This window comes from Oxyura jamaicensis, chromosome 3 (assembly GCF_011077185.1).
Source record: "Oxyura jamaicensis isolate SHBP4307 breed ruddy duck chromosome 3, BPBGC_Ojam_1.0, whole genome shotgun sequence".
Taxonomy (NCBI): domain Eukaryota; kingdom Metazoa; phylum Chordata; class Aves; order Anseriformes; family Anatidae; genus Oxyura; species Oxyura jamaicensis.
In genome coordinates this window covers 89,329,910-89,336,652 of record NC_048895.1, presented here as the reverse complement: position 1 = coordinate 89,336,652, position 6,743 = coordinate 89,329,910, and the positions used below count along the sequence as shown (strand labels likewise).

Sequence of the window (6,743 nt, the reverse complement as noted above, 5' to 3'; positions counted from 1 at the left end):
CAAATAAAGTAAGTACATTCACTTCAACTGTGCTTGAGACTGTTCGGTGTTCACTTTCTGTAAAACTTGAAGTGACTGGTCATTAACTTTTGGCAGAAAAGAGTATCTGATAACCTGTCTAAAACTAGGAAGAGATACATGCTTAAATGTCAGCAATATCCTGTGTATTTATTTATTTATTTATTTTATTGTATGCATTGTTTATAAAGAATCTACTTTGCCTTATTATTTCAGATATATAACAGCTACTTAAGCAGTTTAAATTATTAATAATTGATTGTTCATTGGTCTGGGGAAATGTAAGTGGCTGATTTCTTTAATGTCTGTAATTAAGAAAGAAACTGGTATTTCCTTCAACAGAAGATGACAAACACAAATCTCCGTCTACAAAGTCTAATTTTGTGATGTTATTCAAAGTTATAACTATTATTATTTTTAATATAAATTGTCTTAGCTTAGTGGGAAACGTGTTTGCAGACCATTTTTTAAATATTGGCCCCAAAATCTGGTGAACTCAGGCAAATGAACATAAATTTGGCTTTAATTTTTATCATTTTTTTTATATTGTTTTCTCTTCAGGTATTAAATATCATAATATGCCAGTTCTCATTTCAATTTTTATTCTTTCATCTTAACTCCAAACAAGTATGTTGAAAAGGTCAGGGAAACATGCTGATCAGCATTACCAAAGGCCAATTTAATTCCTTTTGCAGCCAAACAGACTTGGAAGAGGATAATATTTAAAGCCTATAACCATTTGTAATTATCTGTATATCCAAAATTTGCATTGACTGCTTTCCAGCCAAAAATTACAGGTATCTAAGCTACAATTAACTAACAATAAAATAAAATAAAAACAGATAGAACAGATTATATCATTATTTCAACAAAATATCAGATAACTACACAGAGTTAAGAATATATTGATGATAACTACATCTTTCTGTTCCATGACAAAACTTTTTTGAAAAATAAGAATAGATGGGACACAAAGTTGCTTTGATTCAGAAATCCCGTTAGAATGAGTTTAACATTAGAATGTCAGAGGTAGTTGACATAACATTCATGACATAACATATAACTAGCACTGCATTAGCTGAATTAGAACTATGTAGATTTTTGTTTGTTTGCCTCTTAACCCTCACCCTGTTTGGAGAATGAAATGCAGATTAACAAACTGGAGCTAATAATGGATATTATATTGCCTTGTGTTTTGGCCATTTCCTCAGAAGATGATTATGAAACTAATTTAATTATAAAACACCTTTAAACAATGCTGTTGGCCATAGATGCACCAACAAAAAACAGTGGGATATTGTATCTTACATATAAATTATTTCCATATAATTTGCAACTGATGTATATAAACAATTGTATGTCAATGACTTACAGTTGAGCTGAGTGATTAAAATCATAATCTTTGTTGACTATAGGTTCCCTTGATATATATAAACCTTGAGTGGATTTGTGTATCAGAAACAGATCTAAATAAGTTTATTAAGTTAGACATAAAATATGCATTCTAATAAATTATCTATTTTCCAAGAGTAGCTGAAATTCAACTTTCATTACAGACGTTTAGAATGAAGTTCAGGAACAGCCACTTAAACTAACAAAAACTTGGACAATATGATCCCACAGTAAGAATGATTCTCTTCCAAAACAAGGTATTTCTAAAGATCCAGACTATGCATACTCTATGTTGTGCATCCATTTTAAGCATGTTTTAAACATGTAACTAGTTAACCAGCAGGTCTTCATTCTTTTTCTCTAAGATAGGTCAGCCCCAAATAGCTCTGGTTTCTTTCCAGATACTGAAAATATGAAAACAACCATTTGACATTACACAAGAAAAACAGGTTTTCTCCTGAAAACAAAACAAAACAAAACAAAACATAATTTAAACAAACAATGAAATAAAACCAGAACAAGTATACAATTCAAAACTGCAACAAAACATTACCAAATCATGTTCTCAAAAATCATTTGCATATTCTTCAGAGGGTACTTTAGAACATTTAAGTACTGCTCTTAATTGCAATAAAAATAATCTTAGAATTCTTAAGAATGGCATTTTGGTTTTCCATGCAGATGTAATAGTGCAATAATGGAAAGTAGAGAAAAGATTCTGAAAGCATCTTGTTTTCATTAACTGGTGTTAATGAAATAACACGTATTTCAGAAACATCTTAAATTGAAATATACCCCAATGTGTATATTCAAATCTACTTTTAGCATTTTCAGGGAAAATATTAGTCAAAGCTCCACCCAGCAGTTTTACTAAAAATTTTTTAAGTTTCCAAAGTTAGATTAGTTTGACTACACCCAGAGGTATGCTGTCAAATGATTCCTGCCTAACTATTTGTACCAAAATAAGTAATTTTGAAAATAAATAAAGACCATGAGGGAACCCAGTATGATTTTGTTCCTGTCTTAAGCAACTTAGCTGCTTGAAGCTGAGGCAGTATAAGCTGTTACCAGATATCTGTTATTATTTAAAAGTTCTATGTTACCTTTCCTTTTATTTGTTGCCATTATATGCCGTCATACTTGAATGTGTCTTTCTAATGTCAGCTGCTCTATCACTGATATACTGGCATATATTCTCACATTTCCTCACACATATATTGCTTGAATACTGTTTTTACAAAAAAGAAGCAGTAGATCTACTAAGTGCAATAAGACATTTATTAAATATTTAACACAGGATATTGTAAAAATAAATGTAGTGATTTGTAATCACCATAGTAATTCTGTTTTATGGCACAGGCTTGAACAATTTATTATATACTCAAAAGGTAGAAGAAACTATCACTGTCTGTTCTATGACTATTTTTACTGCTATAGTAAGAGGACAGTGACAAAAGTTACTGAGCAGCACCTAAATGTTGGTAAAGGATACTATACAAAAGCAACATCTTTAACCGTCATAATTTGGATTGATATCTGGATGCAAAAAAGTGTGATACAGTGCCCATATATTCATGAAATATATAAAGGGAATGGTTTAATAAGATTTTATTTTACTTTATTATTTATTTATTTATTTATTTATTTTATGTTATATATATATTTTTTTCCAGATTTCTGCTTCATTGAACTGAATGACACTTTTTGGAATTGTTGTCTCATTAGTGTCATCGCCAATAAACAGATCATTTTTTCAAGAGCAATTTTCACAGCTGCCATGTAAGTTAATACAACACTTCTAGAATTACTTGAATCATGCAATAGCAATCATGAATATATACTTCAGGACTTCTGTCCAGGATCTTAAAATGTGACAATCAGACTAATATTAAAAATGAAATGGTGATTTATTGATGTTACTTGATTAACTTTTTACCATCAAGCTTTTGACAACTAGATGTTTTAGTTTTGATAACGACAGTGGTGATGATTAATCCATAAGAGGTGGCAGGCATCCAATAAAAGTGATGATGTGAGCTTGTATTGATTTGCCTATGTCTGCTGGCTTGTGTTGCTTCACTTACTAATTTCTGTATTTGATCTGTGTCAGCGTCTTCCACATTTTTATTTTCCCCTATGTACCTATTCTTCCCAGAAAAGGATTTTTGTATTTGATCATCCTTATATAACTCATTAACATTCTGGTTCTTGATGTAGTTATTTTTCTTGAGTTTTTGTAGGCTCTTGTCACATTTCTTATTACTTAAATCCTTCATGGATTTCTCTGCAAGGCTAGAAACAAGTATGGCATTAGATTGCAAATACTGTAGCCTTACTTAACAGTAGGCAACAGTAGTAATCTGTCTAGCACAATCAAGACTTCTGCTCCAGAAATCTACAAAGGAAAATATAAAATATCTTAGCATCTTTATTACTATTATCATTATTTAACTGTACTGTTATGTACATGCATTACAATACCTGCTTGCGAGGAAATGTTCAACTAGTAAACAATGTCCATAAAATATTTTGCATGTATTAAACAACAAGAATACAGATTATTTAAGTGAAATCACTTGATAGTTTGTTGCTTGAGGTTTTTACATATAAATTAAGGTGTCTAGATATAGATGTCTATATGCACAGGAGCTATTTTAGTTTCCTTTATAATCAGTGTGGCTCAATGGAATTGTCTACATGTACATATTTGGTACCATTTTACATGTCCTATGTTATCAATGATAAAAACATGGGACCATGTGACTCAATGCAGTACCTTCAGAAGGCCTGTGCTATCCCCGAGTCACAACTGGAGGATAGATACTCTATGGCATCTTAAATATTTCCAGACCCTGAAGGGTGGGCAGCTGAAGACAGCACAGGAGACCTAGTTAGCATAGTCACCAAGTCTGAAGATTATTCATTTGTGTATCTTGTAAATTCTTGATTCAGTTGCTCACAGAATGGTCAATTTCAAATGACAGAAGACATGAGTTACACATGGGCAAATGAATCCCTGTGCATTTCAGGATGAGATGGAAAACTATCTGGGCTCCACTGTGTTTATTGACTAGATCTCTATTGACAATAGCAGTATCTTATACCCCTTTGCATTTTTAAATCCCTACACAGAATTAAAAACTTATCCCTGCTTTATGTGCGTAACTGTCTTTCAGACACCATCTTAGTAACAAATGTATTATTAATTATTATTATTATTGTTGCTGTTGTTATTATTATTTGATAGTCTGGATAGATATCAAGTTCTTGAAAACCTTGAAAAAATATGTATTTGGCTGAGAGAGACCTTGTTAGACTATTACTGAAGAAAATGCTTTTGTGTGCTTTCAAATTTTATTTGGCATCAGAGAATTCTCAACCTGTTACTCATGGTCCTTTTTTCTGCATACCTCTGGAAGTGCTATAATGCACCTAGTTCTGTGTTACTGCTGTGTTTTTCCCATCGCTTCTTGTATGCTAGCTTCCCTACTGCACAGCATAATGAATGGTCTCTCTAAAGAAAGCTTCTTGATCTGCAAAATGTTTGCAACTGTTGAAATTTCTTTGTATTTCCATGGTTTGCTCAATAATAACCTCACTTTAAATAAGTAAAACAACAACAATCATTATTGTACACCACAGAGAATAACTACTGATTTTTCTGTTAAAGAGGACATACTGATGGATTAATACTTCTTCTTGGGTTTCTTGAAGAGTTCCTTCCACAAGATTAAATGCCTTTTGCACAATTTCTAAAATATCTAGCTGTGTATTTTATTGAATCCCAGAGCTACAATAATTTGCACAATTTTCCTGTATGAAAAACACTTAAGTGTTCTTTTATCCATTGCCCCGCTAGTATTTTTCAGAATACAAACTCTCCGCTAACTGGCTCTGTCATTTCACAGAAAATTAAAATGAAGATATAAAAAATCCTAATCCACCTCCTACAATGTTAAAGACTTTGAATAATGTTCAGCATTAATGAACACCATAATATTCTAAAACAAGTATTCGCTATAAGCGTTTGTTTTCATATATCTGGTTAGAGTGAGTTATTAGAATGATTCTCTTTTGTAAAGAAAGCTAAGAAAGATTTTTATTGGTCTAAAATGTTTATAAAGACAAGAGATAACATTATTACATTGGAAATAGTATTTTCAGATTTCAGTAATTTCTTCTGAATCTCTGATTTTTACAGTTGAAAAAAATTAAGAAGGTTGCTATTTAGTATTGAAAAATAGCTCCTGGCCAAACCAAACAGATACCTTTACTATGCTTTACCTTCTGCCTTAATAGCTAAAATAAATCAGAATAAAACAGAAATAATTCCTTTGACATTTGATTATCCTAAAATCATCCACTTATTCTAAACCTCAATGGAAAAAAAAAATATGTTTTCATTTAATTTTAAATAGTCATTATACCACTAGATGTACAAGGAATAATTGCACTGACAAGGCAATTATTCTGACAATAAAGAAACACTATATTGACTTTTTGGCTGAAGAGGGGTCATTATGTTAATAGTAAGAGAAAGTCACTTCACACTTGTATTGACATTTGAACATTGTTTCTTCAAAAACTTCATTCTGAGGCAGTATTTTTGCTTCTTTGTGTGTTTCATATTTTGGTATTAAAACATAAGAAATAGCATAATAAAAGTAAATATGTGCAGTAGGGTTAGGTGTAATTTAGAGTATAAACAAGACAAATGCTCAAGATAAAACTCTTCACTTACTGATGCTTCCTTGCCCCAAACATACCTGTACTCATGGTGACTGACTGCTAGGAAAAACACAAGACTGAGACAGCCTGATTTCAAGATGGGAAGAGGGATAGGGGAGTCATGTTTCTTAGTATTTTCCCATGAGTCTTTTGAATCTTTTCTGTCAATTGAAAATAATAAGTCCTATACTCTTTTTTTTTTTTTTTTTTTTTTTTTTTTTTTTTTTTATGGGGGTGAGGGGAGGGGGGAAGCAGGATATGTACTATTCTCAGCTCATTATAGTGCTCATCCTCCTTATCTTTTGCAGTAGTCGAAGATGTCAAACTGAAGATTTTTTCTTCAGCAAATACTTATGGCTTCCTGGCACAATTCTCAAGCATCTGGACTGGCAGCTTTGGTGTTGTCACTTGGACTGTCATGTAGATGTGCTGCTGATTAGTTCTTCTTGCTGTTGTATTCACCTTCAAGTCATTGTCACTTGTCTTGTAGATGTCTTTTTTCCTTTATTATAACTTGTGCTTTTTCTTTTCTCTATTTCTTCCCCCTCCCCCCATCAAGGCTTCCCTTCCCTTCCCTTCCCTTCCCTTCCCTTCCCTTCCCTTCC

General features: G+C 32.0%; 1 long non-coding RNA gene across 1 annotated transcript in view; it reads right to left on the bottom strand.

The window, feature by feature from the left end:
* Positions 1-3,070: 3,070 nt before the first annotated feature.
* LOC118164823 overlaps positions 3,071-6,743 on the bottom strand; it is a 10,745-nt gene continuing 7,072 nt past the window's right edge. Inside the window, exon 2 of the long non-coding RNA XR_004749684.1 lies at positions 3,071-3,805. This is a non-coding gene — a long non-coding RNA (uncharacterized LOC118164823). The remainder of the gene's footprint in view (positions 3,806-6,743) is intronic.